The 27,499-nt window shown below is 40.0% G+C and overlaps 1 protein-coding gene across 15 annotated transcripts in view; it reads left to right on the top strand.

The window, feature by feature from the left end:
- Positions 1 to 3,066: 3,066 nt before the first annotated feature.
- Positions 3,067 to 27,499, top strand: part of SMAD9 (SMAD family member 9) — a 75,660-nt gene continuing 51,227 nt past the window's right edge. For 6 of the 15 annotated variants that reach the window (XM_077868008.1, XM_077868009.1, XM_077868007.1 and 3 more), the window contains exons 1-2: positions 3,253 to 3,339; positions 13,549 to 13,756. The gene's annotated coding sequence lies outside the window, so the exon portion shown is untranslated. The other 9 variants (XM_077868005.1, XM_077868003.1, XM_077868006.1 and 6 more) reach the window with 6 other exon arrangements.

A 27,499-nucleotide genomic window follows, 5' to 3' on the forward strand; every position in this document is an offset into this window, starting at 1 on the left:
TTGAGTTCTGAGTCAGTTACTTGGGGACATTTGGTTATGCCTCAGATGTCTCAACTGCAAAACAGGATAATTCCCATCCCAAGACATCATGAAGGTGAAACAAGATGATGTGCATAAAGCCTAACCTGGTCCTGGCAGGGAGAATCTCACAATAAGAACTAGCTTTCACTCTTTACCACCAAATCAAGATGCTTTATGACTCCCTCGTTGCAATCCCAGAATGCTTATTTGGTGATATTCTTATCTAATAATGTTATTTTGTCTACGGCCATACCAACCTGAACGTGCCCGATCTCGTTTGACTTAACAACATTACTTTTCTATTTATCCAACTAGTTTGACAGTTTTCTTAGGAACTCAGGTTTTCATACATAAAAACCTCAAGTATTCTGCACATAGTAGGCATTCTGGACTGCCTTTGCATTGCGTGCCTCCATCAGAGCTCCTGGCCAAGGGGGCTAAAATGCAGCTGCACTCTGCTACAAAGCTGGCACCCACAGGGCTGCATCTACCCAGACTGTGAGTATGGGAGGGGTTCTCTGGCTATGAGACAGTGGTCATTCATATTCACTTCCCAAGGATGTAGCTGAATTTTGCTTCTGTGGCGATTCCCTGACACCTCCCTTGTGCCTTCACCCCTAAGTGACACACTGAAGTTGTATGATAATCATTGATACGTGTCTTTCCTAATGAGACCTAGTTTCCTTAAGACCAGTGCTCTGTGTCCACGTGACTTGCCCAGGCACCTGTGCTCAGGAAAGGGTTTAATACTGGTTAATGACTGAATGATGGCTTGAAGAAAAGTTCAAGAGGGAGTCAGAAAAAGGGCCAAGTTAGGGCAGAACTACAGATGAAATATATGAAAGAAACTAGAAGTGAAAGGGATGTGTAGGCAACAATTCGTAGTTGTGGTTCTGAGTGAAACAATTATAATGCTAGAACAAACATCAGGCACAGCAGATGCACAGAGCAGAATCTTTGTATGGATGGATGACTACAGCCTTTATCATAATCATGTCCTATGTTGAGCATATATAACAAGTGAAAAGGACAGATACTCTCTCATGGGTAAGGACACACCTCCTAATACTGTTCTCTAGGCTATAGTTGCTCATGCTGCACCAAGTCCTTGCAATTCAGAAAAGGGAGAGCTTAGTTTCACTGTGATTTTCAGGTCTTGCACCAAAATTTTATTGAAGGTTCCACCAAATCACAACCTGTGACTGAGTCTCACCCCTCATATGATTCCCATTACATAGTTGTTTGGTAAAATTTCTAACAAGTGTAACATTGCAGCTAATCAAGAAATCAAGAGGAAAAAAATTCAGCAGGGTCTGGATTTCTTATCACAAGGATAGTTAGCTTCTGAAAAATGGAGTGTCAACACTGGGCCTTCTTTCCAGGAGTGGGTCTTTTCTCCTTGGAGCTTATCAGATCTTATTGTTCTTGTATACAATGGATGAACTTTCTATACTAGGTTTCAGGAGTAAATGATAGGAACTGCATAAGTGACAAGCTAACTTTTAGGTGCCAAAATTTCTTGGTATGTAAATGATAACGTACAGAAAAAAAAAAAAAAAGCAAACAAACAGACGACACACAAAGAATCTGCAAATCCAAGTCCTGCCAAGAGCCAAGAGAATTCTGTGAACTTAAAAAGATTCCATGCCAGAAGCATGAGCCAGCATTGCAGAGGTTATAATTTCTTGCTCTGCATTGTGTCCTCTACATCATCTAATGCACATACGGAAGCTGAAATAGTGACTGGCCATTTCTTTTCTCAATAACATTAAAAACAAAACAAAATCAACCTTGTGAGCCACAAGGTATTAATTCTGAGGACCTAATCAGTTTACTTGTCATAAAGTGCACATCAAGCCCTATCTGGAGCATTTAGCAGTCCAAACGTTTCCTGGTGTTTCACACCCATAGCAGTTTCAATCCTAACACCCGACCTGGAGCAGAGATAGAGGTAAATGGGTCAGGTGTAGGACTTAATTAAATTCGAGTTTAAGGTTCAAACACAAATGCCTTTTCATACAAGGTCATTGGTCAATCACAACAGTATGATAATGCAAAAATGGCATCTGCCAGGGGAAGAAAGCACAGTGCTTTCAGAAGTAGAAAAAGCAGTTAAATTGGAAGCCTTGCATTTACATTTCAGGCATCAGGGCCTTTTGGAGGTATGATTTTTCTATACATAGGAGCAAAAGGAATACTGTCCTCTTGATGCTCAATGCTATGTTTTCCGTGAAGGGCTACTGGCTGATGGGGAACATCAGTATGTTGAGGGCTTTTCCTAAATGTATTGAGTAGGTTCCCGGAGTCCACAGCGACCTCAAAGAGCAAGCTGCCTAGGGCGTAGCCAGGCCCTGAGGCAAGAAGCTGGTGCATTAACGTTGCTCAGCGCCCACAGGGTGTATCTTTATTAAATAATATTATATATCATATGCTAGGGTGTTAAGCAAATAAATAAAGAAATGAGAATCCACATAACTACATGACTAGTTTTTACCACCACTAACCACTTACAGTGATTAGGTTTTCTTCTGCCCGTGCCGGTGCAAAACCAGTTGCTTGGTGCTGCGGATGGGGGCAATGATCCCTTTAGCGTGAAAAGCGGGTAAGGAACGAACGGCAGGTAACGGTAACCGTCGGGGCCCGGCACGTGTCAGAAAGGGTGGCTGGTGGGGGAGGGAGGTCCACCGCGATCTGCTGTTCTGTGCCTCCAGTTCTGGCAACGGCCCTCCCGGCCCCAGGCTCCAGGCGGACACAAGACATCTCGGGACTGGCGGGGCGGCGAGAGGCGGGGCGGCCGGGGCCTCCATCAGCCGCCGAGGCTAGCCCGGGGTCCCGCAGGGGCCGGGGCCGGGGCCGGGGCCGGGGCGGGGGGGGGGGGGGGGGGGGGCAGCGCGGGGCCGCGCCGAGCGCCGCCGCAGCAAGTTTCCGCGCACGTGGCCGCGGGGCAGGCCGCGCTCCCCCCGCCTCGCGGGCTCCCGGGGCGGCGGCGGGGCGCGCGGCGGCAGGCGGGGCGGGCCCGTGCGCAGGGCTGCTGGCCGCTTTCCAGGTCGGCGCACTAATACGGGCGATGAGGCTTCGCGGCTCCAGTCTGACTGACGCCGGCTGGGGCCGCCGCCGCCGCAGCCGCTGTCTCGGTCCCCGCCGCCGCCGCCGCCGCCGCCGCCGCCGCCGCCGCCGCCGGGCCCTGCAGCCGCTGGGCGCGCGCAGCCTCGCAGTGAGTGCGCGGCGCTCGGAGCGGGCGGCTGGGGACCCACGGCGGGGGCGGGGGGCAGCCAGGCCTGGGGGGGGGGGGAGGGAGCAGTGGCACCGCGGGGACAGGTAAGCGATGCCCTCCCGGCCCGCTCCGGGCGAGCGCGCGCTTGTGGTGTGTGTGTGCGTGTGTGCGCGCGTGTGTGCGCGCGTGTGCGGCTGCGTCGTTCCCCGGGGACGTCTCGAGGCCCTTCGGTGTGTGACTCGGTTCTTTGTACTCTGCATCCCCGCGGTTCTCGGTGGAGCCTGTGTGGGGCCGGGTGGGGCCGGGTGGGGCCGGGTGGGGCCGCAGGGGGCAGCTCGGAGCCTTGGCGGCGCGCCCGGGCCGCGGGCACCTGGGACCTGCGGCAGATGCTCGTCCCGCGGCGGGGGCGGGGGCGGGGGCGTGGGGCCGGGGCGGGGGCAGGGATGCGCGCTGGCCCCGGGCGGCCGGGCCGGGCACCGCGCGGCGGTCGAGCGCCGGGGACGGGCGCCGGGGACAGGCGCCGTGGACGCCCAGACTCGGAGCTGAGCAAGAGCGGGGGGCAGTGGAGCAACCGGAGTGGGGGCGGTGACTGTGACTCAGCCGGCCTCGCTGGCCTCCGTGTCCTGGGCTCTCTTGCTCTGCTTACCTTTGAGACACGCGAAGCGGGAAGAAAAAAAAAGCCCGGAATGTTGTTGGAGTGTCTCGGGCCGGCGCTTGGATCGTGTGGGGAGCTGCGAGGTTCCCTTCCTCCGCCCCCATTCGGTGCCCGCCGCGGGGAGAGGAGGGGGCGAGGCGGGGGACAGACGGGAGACTCCCTGACGCCAGCCTTGTGAGCGCAGGGAGGAGCGCGAGGGGAAAACACTTTCACGGGTGGCTAATCGCCGACCCTCTTCCCTTCCTATTCCTTCCTCCTCCCACCCTTGACAGTGGAAATTTCAGACGATAATTTAGAAATACTGCGTTGACTCGTTTCTGGGTTGGGAGGGGCACTCCTGAGACAGAGCCTGCAAAGAATGCAAATCTAGTTTCAGAATAAAATTGCTTGTGAATGATCTACCCGGTAGTTAACAGCGGGATGCACACGCGCAAGATGCTGTGGGCTGCTTTTAATGGATCCAGTTTACAAGTGCATTTCAGTGGTTTGCCGAATTTCTCGGATGATCTTTTGCAAGTGTGGTTTTTGCAGGAATAACTGTAAGGATACATAAGGATAACTGTAAAGTCATAAGGCATTTAATAGTGCCACCTCCTTGGCCATTACTAAGCAGAGCTTTTGGGGCACCCCTCTGAGTGAGTGAAATGTTCACGCTACAAATCTATCTTCTGCCTCAGGAGTCCTGTCGGTGTGAGGGAATGCCATCGGATGTTTATATTTTAAAATAGCGATCTATGTTTAAAAAGGAAGTAAAAGTAAAACCCAAATACATTCTCCTAACTCCAAATTCAGTAAGTGAATCTTTCTATGCTTGTAGGAAACCATGAACAAGATTTTGGACTGTTTTCAAGTTTGTGGTTTTCCAAGACGGACACTGCAGATAAGAAAATGATGTAATAGTTTATAAATAAGGGGCATTTTTAAATGTAATATGACAAAAGTTTAAAATAATAATATATCAGAAAAATAACATTTAGTGATAATAATTGCCTTCATTGATGGCAAGACAACTGTCTTTAGCAGACAGCCCTCAGCCTCTTAATCTATTCTGACACAACCAACTCCCATTTTTATGCTTGACTGGCTATCTTTGTCCCAGTTGTTTTATGCTTCAGCTCTGTGGTTTTAAGCTATGTTTAAGAGAGTGCCAACATATTCTTAATCTGAACAAACTCATTTTTATCAGTACAGTGTTTACTGAAGATCAAAGGTATAAGCAAATTTTAGGTTAAACGCCTAAGAACTTTATGATTCTCACATCTTTGTGAGATATCATCATCAGTGTCTTAACGTCAGCATGAACTATATGACTTTTCTCCCTCTAAAATATTTTTCTCTTATTTCTATATCTTCAGTTAATGGCTAATCAGAGAATGTTCACAGATGTCAACTACTACATCCCTGATTGCTCAAGACATGGTATGAGAAAGAAGAGCTTTGTTGTTGTTGTTGTTTTTAACGAAACCTTGCCAAGGATATCTATCAGTAATAAACAGCAGGCAAATTTGTTTATCCTTTCTGTCCATGTGGCCAGTTGAAGGAGAAAAGAAATCTGTCGAGAAATTATTTCATAAAGATTGAAATATTCGTTTTAGGTGTTGTGGATAGTTTAATTCCGATTAATGAGAGTTCAGTTTCCTTTGCCAGATTGGGAGAGCTGATGTTTCAGGAGTGGTCACTATGGCACTTAGGCAACTAACTAGTTTATATCTCACATTCCTTTTGCAGTAAATAAAACAGCAATTTCATCATATTCGCCTTTAGTAAGTCAGAAATAGTACTTACCCGCAGACTGTACTTTGCTTTAAGGGAAAGTAAAGGTTATGGAAAATTAAGACCTTTTTTTTTTTTTTTAATTTGCAAAACATACTAATTACATTTTAAACCTGAGTGCAGATTTTGTTTATTGCTTCTAACATTTGGAGGGGAATTCAGAAACAGAGAAGCTTCCAGAATAAAAGAATAAATATAGCAGTACATTGAAAGCATGAATCTCTTCAAATAGTTGTAATTCTAGGCTGTTGGATTTATATTTCCTTGGTTACTGTTGCTAGTGAGTTGAAAAGTTATTCTAAAGCAAAAAAAAAAAAAAAGCAAACGGTAAATTCATAAGTAGTTCTAATAGTTTGAGCATGCTTTATAGATATTTTTTTCTGTTAAGCTGGTGAAGGTCCATGTTATGAGTAGTCCCATAACAAAAAATAAACAATTACCCCTTGGCAATAAACTAACTTTTTAAAATAAATATTCCTGTAAATTGTGTCTCAAGAAACGTGTGCTAACTAAAGTTGTTAAGATTTCACAAGATCTGTTAGCATTAAAAGCCATCATACCCGTGAAAGCTGGGTGTTAATCTTGCCAGTGGACTGCATCCTGTCACTTCCACCCCAAACCATCCCAAACACTCTGCACTACTCTCCTTTGGTGGCAGCCTCAGGCTGACCCCAGACAACTTTTCCGGATTTATCTTCCCACTCCTTCCATATTTTATGCTGTCATTAAAATAATGAATTATAGTTTCCTACACATGCCCAGGCTTCCTTTTCTCTGCATCTTTACTCATGCTAAGGCCTAGAATGCCATCCCCTGCTTCCCAACCTAGCATCAGATCCTTAGATTATCTGTGTCTTCCTCACATTCTATGGCCCTGTCCAGGTGCTGCCTTCACAGAACTTTCTCTGATGACCCTGGCTTTGGTGTGTTCTCCTTTCAGCTGCTATGGCTCTTTGTATCTTCCACTCTTGCCACATCTCATCTTAAGTTACTCATGTGCTCATTTATTTCTTCTCATCAGTCAGTGCTTTCAAGATCTGTGAAGGAAGGGACCATGTTTCATCTATCTTTTTCATTTCTGTAATGCCAATCGCAGTGTCCAGCCTAGTGCTCAGTCAATAAATATTAATTAAATGACACATCTTTCACTGAACCCATGGTTTTTCCAGAAATAAAATCTGTAAAAGAGTTTCCCCCATACAGTAGGTCTCAGCGGCCCATCTTTCCAGAAGCCAATGTTGAACTTAAGCTGAGGTCTTTGTTCAGAGACTGTGGAGAGCTAGCTCTGAAATGCCTCCAGTCTAGTTGAACGTCTTCTCCTGAATATTGTGGCTGAGCATTACAGTCAGGAAAGCTTATATGATACTCTTATTGCATTAGCAATTTTCCATATCAGATTCACTAAATACACAATGGAAAGCATTTAGAAAAAAAAAAAACAGATTTTAATGTGATACGGCTACCACAATGAAACTCTAATGTGATTCCACCGAAAATTGCTAACATGATATGCTGATCCCTCTCCCCCACCCCAGCCAGATAAAAATTGATACTGTTTTTAGTGTATATATTTCAAACTACGCTCACAAAAGAAAAAAAGACTGCTACTGAGATGAGGTGTTTTGGTCAGGTTGGATGTATAAAGGGTCTTCTTATCAGCCTTTTCAGAGAGCTGAATCTCCCTCTGTGCCTTGCTCATTGTGTTACCAAACAATACTAAATCATTTCTTAAAATGCGTCATATTCTGTTAAGTGACTCATAATTAATAGGGATAGTATAATGTAAAAATATAATTTGTGTATAAATATCATGCCTCTATAATACGTTGAATTTTACAGTTTTAATTGGGAAGTATGATCAACTCAAAACCAGTTTTCTAAGAATCAAAGAGACTCTGACATAAAATTTAAATTCAAAACTTAAAATGAAATGCAGAAATAGTAAGAAATGAATTATAAATGTGTGTGTAGAGCTTTGTTATCATTTAAGAAGTCATAAACACTGAAAAGGGGGCTCCTGGGTGGGTCAGTTGATTAAGTGTCTGCCTTTGGCTCAGGTCAGATCCTGAGGTACTGGGACTGAGCCCTTTGTGTTGTAAGGGGCTCTCTGCTCACTGGAGGGACTGCTTCTCCCTCTTCCTTTGCTCCTCCCCCCTGCTCATTTTCTTTCTCTCTCTCTCTCTGTCTCTCTGTCTCTGTCTCTCTCTCGTGCTCCATCTCTCAAGTAAATAAAATCTTAAAAACATAAACACATAAAAGATTTTGGTTCTTCCCCTTCATGTTCTAACTCATATTTAATTCAAAGATAAAAATTTAACCCATAAAATAAATGTAAGGAAGTCCTACAAAGTTCTGATTTTTCCTGTAAAGACAATTTTGATTCTCTTTCTGGGGGGGGAAATACTAAATATCAGATTTTTTCTGTCTCTGTATTCTGATTACATAATATCATTGGTGGAATTGCTTTGGTATATGAATTGCCTCTTGGGGAAATTTAATATTTGAACACTTTCTTTTCCCCTTTTCAAATTTAATTTTGAAGGACTCTAAATGGAAAGCATGGATTCCTCAGTCATGAAATGGGTTTAGTGCAAAGCAGTCTTTGGTTTATAAACACTGAGATTACTAGGGATGAGCATTCATCCCAGAACTCCAGTGAACTGGAGAAAACTCTAGTTTTCTACCATTAGACAAATTATCTGTAAAGTGTACGTGTGCTTTGGGAGCCACCCAGACGTGTTGACACTGGAGATTCCTTCTGAAACAACCTAGAGAGAGGCTTTGGGAGAAGTGGAAGTATAAACACTCTGTAAGTAGCAACAGCTTAGATTCACTCACTGATCCTGAGAGTGCTTCCTCTGCTGGAGTGGGCCATGAGTCCACTTTATCCCAACCCGCTTTAACTCCAGGAATATCATCTTCCACGTGGCCTAAAATTTTTCATTTCTAATCTCTTAAATTGCTCGGAAGCTGATCACACGGAGATTTGCTTTGGTAGTGTGTATGACTATGATTTGATTTGATTTGATTTGATGACATGCAGAAATTGCGACATGGGTAGGGTGAGAGATAGATCCAGAACTGTAGTTTGGGACAATTGATCAGAAGCCTAGAAGGATTTGTTCTAAGTACTTGTGGGCTGTGGAGGCTCTAAGATCAGATTTGCAGATTTTGTTTTTTCCGGGAGAGTTTGATGGATGGAAAAGTTCAACTGAAGTGCTGGGAGTTACTTTCTGAATTCTTGTATCTAAATTTAACCGACTTGGGAGCCACACACTTTAGAAAATAACTCGGAAAAGGATTCACAGATTCTAACGGAGTTTCCCATCTCATGGTAGAATATTGGACTTCTGTTTATGCTTCATTATAAATTCATTGATCCATATTGTTCTTTGTCTTTGCTGGGAATCACACAGGAGGGAACTGGAGTTTGGCTGGAGTAGGAAGGAGGAAGAGTTCATTGAAAACTTTGTGCATTGGGGCAGTTGCGAGGGTTCGAGACACCTTAGCTTGGGCAAGCTTACCTGTGCCAAACGCTTACATTGCTTATTTGGGCTGGTGTTAGCAGTATTAGAAGCTGCCTGTATCAAAAAAAAAAAAAAAAGAAGCTGCCTGTATCAGGAGCTCAGAGGACCTCAGTGGCCTGGCCGGGGAATATATCAGCCCTCAGGGCACTGTTTTTCTGGGAAAATGAATTCCAGTTTCCAAATGACTACCCAGAAATTGGCACAACTGGGGCAGCCGTGGTGGCCCAGCGGTTTAGCGCTGCCTTTGGCCTGGGGTGTGATCCTGGAGACCCGGGATCGAGTCCCACGTCGGGCTCCCTGCATGGAGCCTGCTTCTCCCTCTGCTTGCATCTCTGCCTCTCTCTCTGTGTCTCTCAAGAATAAATAAATAAAATATTTAAAAAAAAATTGGCACAACTGGCTCATAAAGTGGTACTGCCAGTGATTAATGGTTATGATTAATAATATGAGTGATTATTGTTACAGTTATGATTAATGGCTGTGATTAATGATGTGAATGACTATTAGAAGCCTGTGAATGTGGAAGATGAGAAAATGTGTTAAAGCTAAAAAAGATTTTAGTTCTTCTGTGGTTTTCTTTCACTTGTTGATGCATTTATATCATTCTTTCCCTATTTCTTGGTGGTAGTAGAATTTCATTTTTAGGAGCAAGAGTTAGATCAGGTGTTTGTCAAAGAGAACCCTTGTGTTCATAAATGCTTCCCTTAGAGCTTGTTGGTTGTTTTACACAAAGCAGTCATTAGGTGTTGGCAGTGTTTGCAAATAATGGCAGGTCGGTGCCTAGGTGTTATTTCAAAGAGTGGCACTTCCTTTCTGTTGTCATTGATCTAAGTTGATTGCAAATACACATTTTTAATTTTTTTCAAAATATTGTCTGGATTACGTTTGGGGTTTTAAAATGTGATTTTGTGCATGTAGTAATTGTGCTAGAAAGTAAGACTTACAAATTTGGAGGTCTTATATAGGTCACTCATTCAATAATTGTTTATTCTGTGCCTATTATACTTACACTGCCTATGAGGCCCCAAACTTTAAGGACCATATAACAAAATAAAGTACCAAAGGAAACAAAATCTTGATCTCCGGGATTTCATAGCCTAATTAGAAAGAGAGGTCAGGAAAGCAAATATCAGAATATGTATCCAATATTATTTATGCAAAAAAAAGTAATCTGTTTGGATTTCTCTGTATTTTTCCTGGTTAGAATTCCATTTTTACTGCATGTGAGTTTTGAGTCACCCTTGACAAGGATAATTACAATAGTCCCATTTGGAGCTTAGGGCTCTAAATAAAAGTGAAATACAAAATGGGAATAAAGGTTCCTGCAGTAAATCCTTGTTTAGAACTGAAGGATGCTGAAGACGTCCCTGGGCCTAAAATTGTACTACTGTGTCTGTCAAGAGGAGAGCCTTTGCTTCTCTGGTTTTTCCCCTTACCTTCTACTGGTTCAAGAGTGAGTGTGCATGGCTCCCCCCGCAAAAAAACCACCCCTGACCATTTTAATATCAGTTATAATAATCTATCACCTGTCTGGCAATAATGTGTTTAGATTTCTGTCTCCCCTGTAGACTGTGATATCAGAGAGGGACGGGACTGTGTCTTATCTTAAAATACCAGTACCTGGCATTGGTGTCTGGCTCATCATTGATACTTGTTACATTTAGTTTCTCCCTTCAACCACCATCCTGTTTCTTCCCTAAGATACTTTGGTGTTTTGTAGGATAAGGCAGAGGAAAGGATAAGGAGCTTGGATTTTAATCTGTAGGCAAGAGAAAACTTAAATTTTAGCCTGTGGTCAAAAGAGAAATACTAAAGGATTTGAACAGGAGAATCACATCATCAAAGGTGAGTTTGAAAGAGATCGAAGACAGATGGTTAGATTAAGGAGGGCACGTGATGTAACAGGCCCTGGGTGTTCTATGCAACTGCTAAATCACTGAACTCTACATCTAAAACTAATGATGTTACTATATGTTGGCTAATTGAATTTAAATTTAAAAAAGAGATTGAAGAAAGATTGAAGTGGCATGGTGCTTCTAAATGGCCACATCAACACCTAGGGAAGTTGGTGAGATGGTGGTTGACACACCATCTCCACTGCTTCACGAATGCTTTTGACAATTAAAAAGCTGAACTGGGATCCCTGGGTGGCGCAGCAGTTTGGCGCCTGTCTTTGGCCCAGGGCACGATCCTGGAGACCCGGGATCGAATCCCACATCGGGCTCCCGGTGCATGGAGCCTGCTTCTCCCTCTGCCTGTGTCTCTGCCTCTCTCTCTCTCTCTCTCTGTGACTATCATAAATAAATAAAAATTAAAAAAAATAAATAAAAAGCTGAACTTCCCTAAACAGTGATTCATAACACAGTTATGAGTGATTCTCCTCCATCAGTTTATAATCACCACCACTCAAGCAGCCCTTGGCCAGGAAATTCAACCTCCCACAATACACACACATCAGTAAAACTTTAGAAGTTACCCACACACCATTTTTTAAAAATTTTAAATATTATTTATAGCTGTTTAGCACTTTGCAGGTATTCATATACAGGTTAGTGTTCTATATAACAATGCTGTAAGTAGAAAGATTGCTAAATGCACAGGAAGGAGGGAGTGCATTATATGCTTCTACTTGTCAAAGGGATTTGTTATACTACATCAGCAAAGCGATGGGCTGTAGGTCAAAAGGTAGCCTAATTATATAGGGCTTAATAATACAGTAGTGAACGTTATTGATGAAACTGGATTTTACCTTCATTCATCCAACATTTATTGCATGCCAGACATAGTGTTAGGCAATTCAGACCACTCTGTGGCGTGGCCTGTGGCTTTCGTAAGGAGCTGAGTGTGTCTCTGGGGAAAACAAATAACCAATGTAAGGAAGCCAAGTGTCATTGTGCTCTCCTGAACGTATATGGTAGGTGCTGTGGAAGCCAGAGGAGCTGTGGAGAGCTGATTAATGCTACTGCCTTGGGCTGCGGGGAAGGTTTCCAGGATGTAGCTGCACACAGGTCTCAGGGCAGAGGGGAGGCTGTGAAGTACAAAAGGAGTGAGGATTGATGAGACTGGGAATGTAATCTGAGGAGAAAGATTGTGAAGAGCCCAGTTTGAAAGTGATGCTAAAGCATTAAGTCTTACCCAGGATACTGTTTTTGTTTTTTTGTTTCCTTTTTTTTTTCATGTAAAATATATAAATGCATGCCCATAGTAAAAATCTGGAGATGAGGGGAGGGTGTTGCCTGGCTGGTTTAGTTGGCAGAGCATGCAACTCTTGGTCTCGGGGGTTGTGAGTTTGGGCCTCACACTGAATACAGAGATTAGTTCAAAGAAAATAAAATCTTTAAAAAAAAAAAAAAAAAAAAAGAAAGAAAAGAAACTTGGAGACAAAACTAAAAGAAAATAAAAATCTTTAAAAAAGAGAAATTTGGTGACAAATTTGTGTGTGTGATTTTTTATGATAACAAACATTTTAATGCACAAATAAAATACTTTTCATCTTATCCCCGGCAAAGAGTTAATGTCCCATTCTGCTTCAGTCTCACAGAAAGGTGTGTCCCTAAAAAGCATGACAGGATCTGCTCTGGACTTGGAATGACAGGGCATTAGTGGCCCAAAAGGGGGTACTTTCTTTGGGGGACAGGGGTGGATAAGGGGAGGCTCAGTAGGGCACAGCTGCCTGTGAGGAGCAGACTCATTAGGGATGCCTGGGATTAGGCATAGCAATGAAATATGTGGGAGGGTCCATCCACAGGATTTAATGACCTATCGAATGTGTGATTGAGGAAGAAGAGGAATAAAATTTCCATGGGATTTTTCTCTTTCTAGCTTGAGCAAGTGGATGCAGAGTGGTGTTAACAGAAAATATGGAACGCAGGAAGAAAACCTGGTTTAAGAAAGCTTACAGGTTCCATAGGTTACATTTTTTTCTCTTTAAAAAATAAAAAAAGTAAACCTTTTTTTTAGAGCAGTTTTAGATTCACAGAAAAAATTGAGTGAAAAGTACAGAGAGTTCCCATATACTTCCTGCCCCCCCAACCTTGCCTAGAGTAGTTAATTTGTTACAACTGATAAACCTACCCTGGCCCATCATTATCACTCAAAGTCCATAGGGTGTTGTACATTCTATGGATTTGCACAAATGTGTAATGTGCAGATGATAGAATCAACCACTGTAGTAGCATACAGAATAGTTCCTACTGCGCTAAAAGTCCTCTCTGCTCTACCCACCCATGCCTCCCTCTCCCCAACTCCTGGCACAGATTCCATTGCTACATTGGAACCAATTGCATTTAAGGATCCTGGAGTGTGAGGGTTAGTAGTGGTCAAATTTTAATGAAAAAATTTTATTTTTAAACCAACAGGGCCCTTTCATCCAAGGGGCCACATTAAGTAAAGCTGAATGAAGACGAGCTGCTTGGGTGGAAGGTGGCATCTGCAGAGAGCTAGAGTCTAATCTATCCGCCACCCCGCTGGTGCCCAGCTCCGTTCGGCTGTTCTCTGGTTGCTGCATCTCACCGAGTCTCTCCACTGTCTCCAGAATCCTGAAGAACTCCGTTTACAAACTGCATGGTAAGGAAGTCTAGAGCTGGAAGGAAGGGCTGGTCCTGTTCTCCCAGAAGCAGGGACTTCAAATTCTTGTGCCTTTGAGACCTGCTGTTTTTTAGTAGTTTGTTTGCTTGGTTTGGTTTGGCTTGTTTGGGTCCCTTTACTTGGGATACAGCTCCCCTTTTTGGTTACCCTTTGCTGTCCTGTGCCCCCTACTAGCATCTCCTCATCTTTCTCCCAGTGTGCTGCTCTGATATGCTGTAAACTTGGAAATTGTAAAAGCATGCTTTTTTAAACGTAGCCCAAAATAGTTGCAAATAGGTCCATATGTGTATGATTTCCTTGCATTTTATGTTATCAGGGATTCTAATTTCTTCCAAGGCTTCCATGTGATCTTTTCTGTACAGACTTGGTAACACCTGTTTTGGCAGGTAGAACCCTTTCTTGCTTGTGGCTTGTTCACAATTAGGTTTCCTACAGATGGAACTGCTGGATAGTCGAATTTTACACAGTGACCACCTCATTTCTGTCGGGGTCTGTTTATCTTCTCAGCCTTCTCCTTCTTTCTGACTGGTCCTGGAATCATATAGAAAGTATGTTTTACGGCCTCTGAAATATCTGTCCACCAGCTCTGCTGGGTGAAGAGTAGCATTGCATGCTGAGTAGGAAGAAAATGATGTCATAATTTTGATTTCTAATGTGATGCTAATATGTTGAGATAGTTGACATACTATTTTTCCTTTTATATCAACAATTATCCCCCCCTTTTTTTCCTTTTTTTTGCCTCTGCTCTTTTTCTGAGATTGTTTTACTTTTTCCTTCTTTTTTCTTCTTTTTCGGCACCTTTTACTTGTACGATGAGGTGTACAGGGGGAATAAGGAATAGAACTACTTGTTAATAATGAAATATAGTATCTTTATATTAGTGTACAGTTTTCAAACTGCTTTTGCACATTTCCTCTCAGTATGAAAAGTGATGATTTTTGTTTCAGTTTTTCAGAAGAGGAAACAGGACCAAAGTGGTTAATTACTTAAAGGTCACACTCAGAGATGGTTCTAGCATTCAGACTCAAGTTTTCTTCCTCCAAATATTCAATATATCATGTTGCCTCTTGTTTGTGGAGGCACTGCTTACATTATGGGCCATTTTAAACTAGAATATTGTGCTCACTTTGGCAGCACATATACTAAACTAGAATATTAAAATACCAAACTTGTGGGGTGGAGATAACTAGAATATTAAAATAGCACACTTGTGGGGTGGTGTATAACATCTCCAAGCATATCTTGATAATGTGAAGAATATAGTGGGAAATGCTAGAAACTTATGCTGTAATCTTCCCAAGATGGTGTTGACATTCTCTTACAACAGTTTTATGAGTTACTTATCCTTAAAATTTTCAATCGTGCTCTTAATATTCACAATATACATGGAAAAACATGTATAATATTCTGAATCTACCTTAAAAATGGCCCAAATTATTAGGCATGTTTGTTAGAAACGCTCTTTGTTGCTCTATTGCCTGTTCTTCCCTTTCACTACATTTGGCATAAACAAAATATCAAACAGGCAAGAGAATAATAATTCTGTCTCCAAAAGAAGTGATACTGAGCAACAATAAAAAATTTATCCCAGGGGATCCCTGGGTGGTGCAGCGGTTTGGCGCCTGCCTTTGGCCCAGGGCGTGATCCTGGAGATCCGGGATCGAATCCCACGTCGGGCTCCCGGTGCATGGAGCCTGCTTCTCCCTCTGCCTATGTCTCTGCTTCTCTCTCTCTCTCTCTCTGACTATCATAAATAAATAAAAAAAATTAAAAATTTATCTCAGCTCTTTATTTTTAAAAATAATTCTAAATCCTCACTGAAACCTAAGAAATAATGTCCAATCAACACTGACATTCTAGCTGAAAAATCAAACTAGACAAGTTGTCAAGAGAACCATTTCCCAGGGATTTAAGTGAATGTAAGTCAAGACTTTCCCAGTGGCTTACTAAGAATAAATGCCAGGGATCCCTGGGTGGCTCAGTGGTTTGGCGCATGCCTTTGGCCCACGGCGCAATCCTGGAGTTCCGGGATCGAGTCCCGCATCGGGCTCCCTGCATGGAGCCTGCTTCTCCCTCTGCCTGTATCTCTGCCTGTCTCTCTCTGTGTCTATCATGAATAAATAAGTAAATAAATAAATAAATAAATCTTTAAAAAAAAAAGAATAAATGCCAACGACATCAGTTAACCTCAGCACCTCATGTTATGAGCGCAAGGCTGCCTATTATTATTATTTTTTTTAGAGCGAATCTTTTTTTTTTAAGATTTATTTATTTATTCATGAGAGACACTGAAAGAGGAGGCAAAGATACAGGCAGAGGGAGAAGCAGGCTCCATGCAGGGAGCCTAATGTGGGACTCGATTCCTGGTCTCCAGGATAAGGCCCTGGGCTGAATGCAGACGCTCAACCACTGAGCCACCCAGGCATCCCATAAATCTGTAGACCTTCTAATGGATTTGAAGGCATATGGATTTTGGAATATTAGTAGATTTTAATACAACTTTAAGTATCAAATGTGGGGCACCTAGGTGGCTCAGTTGGTTAAGCATTCAACTCCTAATTTTAGCTCAAGCCATGATGTCAGTGTCCTGAGATCAAGCCCCCGCCTCAGCCTCCCTGATGAGTATAGTCTGCTTCTCCCTCTGCCTCTCCCTGCACCCCTCCTCCCATCCCCCCCAAGCTCTCTCTCTTTCAAATAAATAAAATCTTTAATAACTAAATGAATATCAGATGTGTAAGCATGAAAAGATTTATATTTCTGTTTTCTTTCAGAATGCTCACAGTCCTTGAATCTATGGATATTGAATATAATTATTTGCTTTGACTGAAGGAATTTTATAGTTCATATTATAAAAATAACTGATTCTAGGAAAATAAAGCTCAATAACATTGACTGACAGTATGTAAAATTGCTATTGGTTGGTTCTGGGATAGAAAATAGATCTCATTTGAAAAAATAATCTTTCTGGACATTGTTCCATATTTTTCCCTTTTTCTTTATGTAGAAGCAAATGGGATTTTTAAAATAGTACTTCTTTTCTCTCCTAAGCTATGACCATCATAGAAAATTGGTATGTTTATGAGTATCAACATTAAGTGGAAGAAAGGATCTGAAAGGCAGGCAGAGAGTGCCAGGTATTACATGAAACTATGCCTGTCCTTCAATGAGTATGGGCTTTTGGAAGGAGATTATCCTATATAATAGGGCCTGGGATGTGTATGATTTCCTTGCGTTTTATGTTATCAGGGATTCTAATTTCTTCCAAGGCTTCCATGTACCAATGACATTTTCCATCTCAAAGTTAGACTTTAAAAAAAAAAACAAAACCTCAAATCTTGGTAGAGGGAGACTATTTGTAAAATCCCTTCAAGTTAGTGATAAAGCAAATTATTATAACATTTAGAGTAAAATTTTTCTTTATTGTGGTAAAAATACATTAAATTTACCATTTTTACCATAGGTGTGCAGTTTAGTAGCATTAAATTCATCACATTATTGTGAGCTATCACTACCACCCTTCTCCAGAACTTTTTCACCCTCCCAAGTTATAAATCTGTCTCCATTAAACAGAATTCCCCATTCTCCTTTCTCCCAAGTCCTGTTAACCTCTGTTCTACTTTCTATCTTTACAAAATTTGCCTATCCTAGCTACCTCATATAAGTGGAATCAAACAAAATTTGCTTTTTTGTGCCTAGCTAACTTAATTAATATAACATCATCAAGTTTTATTATTAGATAGCCTATATCAGAATTTTCTTCCTTTTTAAGGCTGAATAATATCGCATTGTGCATACATACCACATTTTGTTTATCTAGTCACTTCTTGATGGAACTTAGGTGGTTTTTCTCCTTTTGGCTGTTGTGAATAATACTAATGGGAGTATTGGTATATGGTATCTGCGTACCTGTTTTCAGTTCCTTTGTGTGTGTATCTAGGAGTACAGTTAGGGTCATTTGGTAATCCGACATTTAATTTTTGAGAAGCTGCCAAACTGTTTGCCACAGTGGCTAAGCCATTTTATATTCAGTGCACAAAGTTGTCATTTTTCCATATCTTTGCCAACACTTGTAAGTTTCTGTTTTGTTGACAAGAGCAATCCTAATGATTGTGAAGTGGTATCTCATAGTGGTTTGCATTTGCATTTCCCTAATGACTCTTGATGTTATGATGTTATCATGCAATCCTATTGTTGACCATTTATATATCTTCTTTGGAGAAATGTCTGTTTATGTGCTTTGTCCACTTTTGAATTGTTTGTTGGTTGGTTGCTGAGTTATAGGTGTTCTTTATATATTCAGGATATGAATCCCTGATCTGCTATTGATTTACATGGAGTGTTATTTTTAATGGAAAATTTCTAAAAAAATTTTGTGTATATATTTTCCATCTACTTCTGTATGTGATTTTTCATGTTTAAGAATTAATTCTGTGGGAAAAAAATAATTCTGTGGAATTTCATATAATGTGGTCATATAAATGGAATCACATATTTTTTAAAAATTCTTTGTTTTTAAAGCCCACCAGTCTTAGATCACATTAATTTTGAGCAAAACCATGGTTAGATTAGGGGATAGTTAGCCAGCATAAGAGATAGCAGTTCAGTGTGTGATGTAACTTTCAGTGACACAGAATTTAAACTGCAAATGAAATTTGAAGGGACATTTGGCCTTTGTACAAGGTTTAGAAATTTGGATCACTGAAGAAAAATTAGCTGCCATCCCTTAGAGTCTGTTTTTTCCCCTCTGTGTCCTTCTCGTTTAAAAGTTTTCATGAGAGTTGTAAAGCACCCAAATTAGGAATAGGAATTTTTAAGACTTGGTTCCAGTTCCACTTTTGACATACTGATAGCGTTGAAAATCCATCAGCAACTAAGCCAAAAACCAAAGACATTTAAAAAAAAAGTGTAAGACCTTTTGAACAGGAAAAGGATGATAAATATTTTTATTTTTAGTCTCACTTACACGTAGAATCTTAAAAAAAAAAAAAAACAAAACAAACTCATAGATATTTACAGAATAGATAGGTGGTTTCCAGAGGCTGGGGATGTGGTGTGGGCAAAATGGGTGAAGGGGGAACCAAACGTACAAACTTCCAGTTATAAAATAGACAAACCAAGAATGGAATGGAATAGTGAGATAGGTAATAATAATAATGCTGCATTGTACATTTGAATCTTGCCAAGAGAGTAGATCTTAAAAGTTTACATCACAAGAAAAAGATGGTGATGGATGTCAACTAGACTTATTGTGGTGATCATTTGGTACTATATGTAAATACTGAGTTATTATGTCATACGTCTGAAACAAATATAATGCTTTATGTCAATTATATCTCAATCAAAGGAGATTTTAGGAAGGATAGATTAGAGGAGAGAAAGAATAGGGCTAGAGGGAAATGACCAGGAGTCAATTTCAAGAAGTTAAAGTCTAGAAGGCAGTGGGGACAGGATAATTCTTTGTAATGAGCACTGTTCTCTGAGTTATAGGATGTTTAACAACGTCTCTGGCCTCTATGCACCAAATACCAAATATTCCCTTCATCCCACTTGTGGCGGCCAAAAATATCTCCAAAAAAAGTGGCAGCAAAGTCATCCCTCATTGAGAACCACACTGGTCTAAGGTGATGAGAGCCTGAGCTGAGTTCTAACAGCAGACTGGGGATAAGGGGAGAAAAAAGTGAAATTTTGAGTAGAGGAGAGGAAGAAAATATCTGATAGTTAAAATTTATTAAGTGTCGACTATTTCCCAGGCACCAGCACTAGGTGACATAGTCATTTAATGTAATTAGTAATAAATATTTATTAAGTGCCAATCTTATGCAAAGTACTGGAGCTGCAGAGATGAACGAGATGGTCAAGTTCTTAAAGACTTCGTCATCTAAAAGAAGAGAGATCTATGAACAAATAAATTATGATCCAAAAGTGAAAATAGTAATGTGCATAAGGTATTGACTGAGAAGAGAATTCCACCTGGGGAAGTCACAGAGGCCTATGTTACCTGAGCTGAATTTGAAGGATAAATAACAGTTTTGCTCGCTGGAGTGGAATTTGCAGGGGAAGTGGTGAACTGCCTGTGGTCTTTTTTGTAGTTGCTGAGATGAAGACCAAGTTGAGACAAAGCTCTCTCCAGGCTGTCACCTTTGTCCAGGGAATAGAACTCCCAGACCATAATTAAACCTAGGATGACTGCCCAGGGCAATTGTGCATTTTCCCTGAGGCTTAAGTAGAGCAATTAGCACCTGGCAAATCCCAGAGCTGTGCAGTTTTAGTGCTAGTTTATATATTTCACATACTGTGTTAAATCATCATCAGTGCCAAGAGGATAAGAAGATGCATATCTAAATCCTGTAATAAGTCAGATTCTGCCAAATTATATCAGTAACACTTCATTGATTTTGAAAAAGTTAAATAAGAGGCATATTTGCATCCTGTGGTTAGCAGTTTCTTTATTAACTGGTAAGTGTACTGTAATGGAACCTAGAAACATATGGAACCATATGGCTGTATTTGTGGAGTAGCAATATATTGTTTAATCTCATGGTAGCAATTTTGCTATTATGTAAGAAAAATACAATTATTCATTGGAAGTTTATATAATATATATTTGACAGGAGTGATCTCTTCATTCTTCCTTAATGATCTACATTTTTGAAATTTGGAAAATTGAAAAAGAAAATAATGAACACCAAAGAAAATTTGCCAATGCATTTATTATAAACTGCTCTACATGTACTCTAGCTCTGCTATTTCTTCACTGGCTTTGGTCCCATTAGTACAGTAGTGTTCAGACTTGCTAATGACACTACCCAGTTACTTAATTTGACTAAATGTGATAGATGTATTTATTTAAGATTTTGTTCAGAATTTTTTTAATGGTCAGTATGGTACTTTTACATTGCAGGGAATGTTGTGTGATCCGATTGTAAAATTACATTAACTTATCAAGAATAATTATTTACATATACTGAAAGCTGTGGAGACCCTTGAGGTAAGATGCAAAAGCTGTTTGCCCTTTCAGTTCACAGAAAACAACTCGTAGTTATTGTTTAATTTATCTGATGTTTTGTTTTTGACTAATATAAAGTGTTCAACCTGATAGTAACTACATGAATTTTAGTTGTAGCACATTTGAATTGCCAAAGACTGACTTACACACCAGAGTGGCTACTGCTGCTTATGCCTTCCTGCCAGTATGGTTGTGAAAGGTCCCTTGGTGCTGGGGCCTCAGGCCTTATATCGCCGCTCCTTCCTGCCATTTCAACTCTTCTTTGACAGGAATTGCTCAACCATGGTTTTCTCTTCTTTCCTCTCCTTCCCTTTCTTCTCCTCCTCCCACCTCCATTCTTCTCTGGGAGCTCTAAATGACTCTTATCTTCTCAAGAACCCATTCATTCATTTAGCAAATATTGAACACCTACTATATACTAGGCTCTATTCTGTGTGCAGCAGTGGACAAAAAATTCACATCCTAATAGAGTCTATATTGTGGGGAGGAAAAAGAGACAATAAACAATAAAAAGAAGTAAAATGCAAACCAATCTTGAAAAGGGAGAACAGAGTTGGAGGGCTCACACTTCCCAGTTTGGAACATCCTAGAAAGGTATAGTAATCAAAACTGTGGAATTTGCAAAGGATAGACATAGAGATCATTGGAATAGAATTGAAAGTCTGGAAATAAACCAAAGCATTTGTGCTCAGTAGATTTTTGACATAGGTCTTAAAACCATTCATTAGGGAAAGAATAGTCTCCAACAAATGGTGCTGGGACAACTGGATAGCCACATGCAAAACAATGAAGTTGGACCCCTATACAAACACTATATACACTATATACAGACATTAAATGAAAATGATCAATGATCTAAATTTAAGAACTGAAACCATAACATTATTTGAAGAAAACATAGGGATAGATCTTCATAACCTTGGATTTGGCAGTGGATGCTTAAATATGATACTAAAGCATGAGTAACAGAAGAAAAAGTAAATAAATTGGACATCATCAGAATTAAAATTTTACATGTAAAGGAGCATTATCATGAGAGCAAAAAGGCAGTATACAGAAAGGGGTAAATATTTGCAAATCATCTATCTCAGTATCTATAAATCCAGAATATATTGAAAAAAAAAACCTCGTAGAATGCACATAAAAAATACAATTTAAAAATGGGTAAAGAGGGGACCCCGAGTGGCTTAGTTAAGCATCTGACTTTTTTTTTTTAAGATCTTATTTATTTATTCATAAGGGACACAGAGAGAGGCAGAGACATAGGCAGAGGGAGAAGCAGACTCCCTGCAGGGAGCCCGATGTGGGATGTGGTCCTGGGACTCAGTCCTGGGATTTGATCCTGGGAGGTTATCTCAGGACTCTAGGATCATGCCCTGAGCTGAAGGCGGACACTCAACCAACTGAGCCACCTAGGTGTCCCAGCATCTGACTCTTGATTTCAGCTCAAGTCTTGATCTCAGGGTTGTGAGTTCAAGCCCTGTTTGAAAAAAATAAAAAATAAAATAAAATGAGAAAAGGACTTGAGCAGACATTTCTCCAAAGAAGATATACAAATGGCCAATAAGCATGTGAAAAGATGCTCAACTCCATTAATCATTAGGGAAATGGAAATCAAAACACAATGAAATACCAATTCGTACCTACTAGCGTGGCTGTAATACACAAAAAAATGGAAAATAACAAGTATTGATGAGGATGTGGAGAAGTTGGAACACATGCATTTCTATTGGGAATGTAAAATGGTTGAGCTGCTATTTTCTAAATAGCTTGACAGTTTCTCAAAATGTTAACTGTAATATTACCATATGATCCAGCAATTCTCCTAGGTTTATACCCAAAAGAATTGAAAAGAGGGGTTCAAACAAATACTTGAATGTAAATGTTCATAGCAGCACTATTTATAATAGTCCAAAAGTAAAAACAATTCAGAGTAACTAATGGTTGAATTGATGAACTAATTGTTGTATTATGTATGATTACACATACACACACACGCACACCACGTTGGGCTCTGTGCTCAGCAGGCGTCAGCTTGCATTTTTCTCTCCCTCTCAGTCTACGCCTCCCCGCTTTGTGCACACGTACTCTCTCTCAAATAAATATGTCTTTTAAAAATAAGATGATAATGTGGCATATTTCCTTTATTCTGTTTATGTGGTGAAGCATATTGATTTATTTTCAAATGTAATGCCAATCTTGGATTTCTCTGTTAGATACTAATTGGTCATGAGGTATTAGACTTTTTAATACTGCTGGATGTGATTTGCTTATGTTTTGTTAAGGATATTTACATCTGTGTTCCTGAGTAATATTTGTGTTTTCCTGTGATATCCTAATCAGATTTTGTTTCAGGATTCTGCTGGTCTTACTTTTTTTTTTAATAATAAATTTATTTTTTATTGTTGTTCAATTTGCCAACATACAGAATAACACCCAGTGCTCATCCCGTCAAGTGCCCGCCACCCAGTCACCTCCACCCCCTGCCCTCCTCCCCTTCCACCACCCCTAGTTCATTTCCCAGAGTTAGGAGTCTTCCATGTTTTGTCTCCCTTTCTGATATTTCCTACCCATTTTTTCTCCCTTCCCCTCTATTCCCTTTCACTATTATTTATAGTCCCCAAATGAATGAGAACATATAATGTTTGTCCTTCTCCGATTGACTTATTTCACTCAGCATAATACCCTCCAGTTCCATCCACGTCGATCTGCTGGTCTTATAATATGAGTTGGGAAGTTTCCCTCCTCCTCAATACTCTGAAAAATTTGTCTTTCTATTATTTTTTCTTTAATTGTTTGATAGAATTTGCCAATGAAGGAATTTAGGCTCAGGAAAAGTTTTTAGTTACGAATTCAATTTCTTTAATAGATATAGGCACTTCAGAATTTCAATCTTAAAAAAAAAAAACTTCAATTTCTTTCTCTGTAAGATCAAAAATTAACTATGTTGTATATGTCCATGTAAACCACACCTTTATTAAGACATAGGACATTTCCATCACCCCCAAATGTTCCCACTAATGAACTTTGTATAAATACCTCTTTGTAATTCAGGCTCTGTATAAATTAAGCAATTATAACTGAAAATGCAAATGTAATACACCTATTTTTAAAACCAATTACATGGTAGCTTTTTTCATTAACATTTATCAAAAATAGGAAAAATATAATTTTTTTATTTTTATTTTTTAATTTTTAAAGAATATTTATTTATTTATTCATGAGAGACACGCAGAAAGGCAGAGACATAGGCAAAGAGAGAAGCAAACTTCCTGCAGGTATCCTGATGTAGGACTCTTTCCCAGGACCCTGGGATGATGACCTGAGTCAAAGGCAGATACTCAACCACTGAGCCATCCAGGTGTCCCAAAAAGTAGAAATTAAAATAAATAATAGACATTCTTCTAGGTTACCAAAATAGATTATCAAATTCTGCATTTTTTGACAAGTAAACAATTTTTATTGTAACATTATTTAAAATAAAGATAAATGGGAAATAATCTAAAAACCAAAATTGTGAATCAATTGCAGTGCAACCAAATACATACATACTGTATACATCTGTTAGCGTCAAAAATGTATGATAAATTTTATTATATGTTGCTATTTATTTTATTTTACTTATCTATTTAAGTTTTTATTTAAATTCTAGTTAGCTAACATATAGTATAATATCGGTTTTAGGAGTAGAATTTAGTGATTCATCGCTTACGTATAACACCCAATGCTCATCACAAATGCCCTCCTTAATGCCCATCCCCCATCTAGCCCATTCCCACCCACCTCCCCTCCAGCAACTCTCAGTTTGTTTTCTAAAGAGTCAAATTTGTTTTAGAATTTCTTCTCAGGATACCCCACATTCCTTAAATTGATGCCAGCTTTAAAACAGGCAGACATGAATATATTTTAGATTTCTTGCACTGTAGTAGATTTATTTGAATGGCAGTTTGTGCTTAAGCAGAAAATGACTTTGTCATAAGATAGAATACTCTGCAGCAATTAAAGAGAATGAAGTAGATTTATATACTACTAACATAGAAAATACCCTCAGCCAAATTGCAGAATGATTAAACATTTTAAAAATTCAAACTGATGCTATATTTTTTGTATCTATCTGTAGATGAATATGCAAGTAAAATACCTAAAAATAAGTTCAAACTTCTAACAGTAGTCACATCAAGAAGTACATGAAGATTTGAGCATTGTGGTTGATGATCAGATGAAACTTAACCTTATCTATAATGTTTTAATTTTTGTAATAATAGTAGTTTGATGTGGGACTTATGTAATTAGAACTATAAAGTGACTTGACTGATTTACATAGGACTAGAGGCAAAATGCATCTGGGTTTGTTTTTGTTTTAGCAATTACTCTGAAACTCTAGAAAGCAGGCTCAGAAAATCTGTACAAGGAGTGCTCTAAATCTGTTCTGTTTTGTTTTTCCAAATTATGGCACATGAAAGTATTGCAAGTGAAGTAAAAATGCAACTTAGAATTAAAAGTTGAATATTACTCTGACTACCACAAAACTTTAAAAAGAAAATATTTACTAACATGAAAATGCTTACAATGTATCTCTCATTGAACAAGAATATGAGACATATCTATAAACAAATGCTCTTTTAAAAATATGTTTATTTACAAAAAAAAGATTTGAAAAGTCACAAAAATGTTAACAGTGATTATTATCTCTGTGTTGATGAAGAGTGGCTGTTTGAACTTTCTTTTTCCATATCCAGTTTTTTTCATGAACACAAATTGCATTTTTTTTTTAAGATTTTATTTATTTATTCATTCATAGAGATGCAGAGAGAGAGAGTAGCAGAGACACAGGCAGAGGGAGAAGCAGGCTCGATGCAGAGAGCCTGACGCGGGACTCGATCCAGAGTCTCCAGGATCATGCCCTGGGCTGCAGGCGGCGCTAAACCACTGCGCCACCGGGGCTGCCCACAAATTGTATTTTAAATCGAGAGAAAATGCCCTTTCTATCCCAATTAAAGAGGGAAGGAAAGGAGAAAAAAAGAAGGAAAGACTGGACAAGATAGGAAAGGGAAGAGAAGATATGAAATTCTTAACATTTGCAAACATGCTGCAGAGAGTTCTGGTACATTTTTAAATGAGAATGTTAGTAAGATGTGTGTTAGAAACCTGATGTTTTGTAGAAGACTTTTGGGAGGAATGGAGGGAACTGAGAGGGATAGAGAGGAAGAGATGGCTTTGAAGGATGTTTAGAAAGTAAACAATGCACAGGATTGGTAAGATTGGTAGGATTGGAACAAGAGAATGAGGAAGAGGTCAGTTTTCTCTTTTTTATATTTGTCAATTTAAAACAAAGTCATTTCAAATCTATTTTGTAATTGCATTACTCTTTTGATGGAAGTACAACTGTGATTCTTCTCTTTCTGTGACAAAAACTCATGTCTGCACCCTTTGGATTTTGCCAGTGTGGTTCAAAATAACACTAAATCACAAACTTTCAAGCTGCCCAGGAAAATACTATTTATTTTTTTTTAATATTTTACTTATTCATGAGAGACACAGAGAGAGAGAGAGAGAGAGGCAGAGACACAGGCAGAGGGAGAAGCAGGCTCCACACAGGGAGCCCGATGTGGGACTCGATCCCGGGTCTCCAGCATCAAGCCCTGGGCTGAAGGCAGCCCTAAACCACTGAGCCATCCAGGCTGCCCTACTATTTCTTTTAAATGGATTAATATCTGAGTACAGAAACCATGATCCATACCTTTCTATTATCTTCAGCCTAAACAACTTTACTGGGTAACATTCCCTAGGATAACTTAAAAAAAAAAAAAAATAAAGCACTAAATTTGCGGTGCCCAGATTTCAAAACTTAACGTGGAACCATTTGCAGAACAAGTTCTCTCCCTCTGATTATTTAAACCACAGTAAACACATCTTTCTCTGGAATTCTATTTCATTTTCACTTGATAATAATCTAAAATTAAATTTTTAAAGATCTTGTGATTATTGAGCAGAATTATGGTTTATGTTAAACCAGTGGTGATTTTTACACCCCCCCACCCTTCAGGAAACACTTGACAATATCAGGAGACGTTTTTAGTTGTCACATCTTGCAGAGGGTGTGCTACTGGCATATAGTGGATAGAGACCAGAGATGCTGTTAAACAGCCTGTAATGGGCAGGATCCCTCACCCCAAATCTTTAAAATCAAAGGGAGAAAATGAAGTAGTGTTGAGATTGAGAAACCTCTGTTAGACCCTTAGAGGAGCTTTAGTAAGGGGATATATATCCAGATAATTGGAATATTGTTTATAGTAGAGGAATGGTTGGTCTGTGTGGATATAGAGCATTGGGACTCATTAGAAAAAGGATGACCTGGGAAACTGAGGAAGATGTAGATTTTTGAGGACTTAAGGTTGATGGAGTGGTAGAGAGATCTAGCTGGTTAATCTAAGGCCAACAAGTGCTGGCTGGAACTGACTGCAGGAGACGGGGTGGGTGGCTGCTGGGCAGTTCGGAGTCCCTCACTACCAGATCATGCAGAGAAAGCCGACAGCCATCATTATCAGGAATGTGAAGGAGAGAGTGATGTAGATGAACTGATTATAAATCACAGCCAAGGAGTATTCTTCGGGTGGCAAATCTATCAAGGGCGTGGATCACTGCCATCTTTTTATTTTTTATTTATTTATATATTTTCAGTAAGAGAGAGTGCGAGGTGGAGGCGGGGGCAGGGA

The sequence above is a fragment of the Canis aureus genome, chromosome 24, assembly GCF_053574225.1.
Source record: "Canis aureus isolate CA01 chromosome 24, VMU_Caureus_v.1.0, whole genome shotgun sequence".
NCBI lineage: Eukaryota > Metazoa > Chordata > Mammalia > Carnivora > Canidae > Canis > Canis aureus.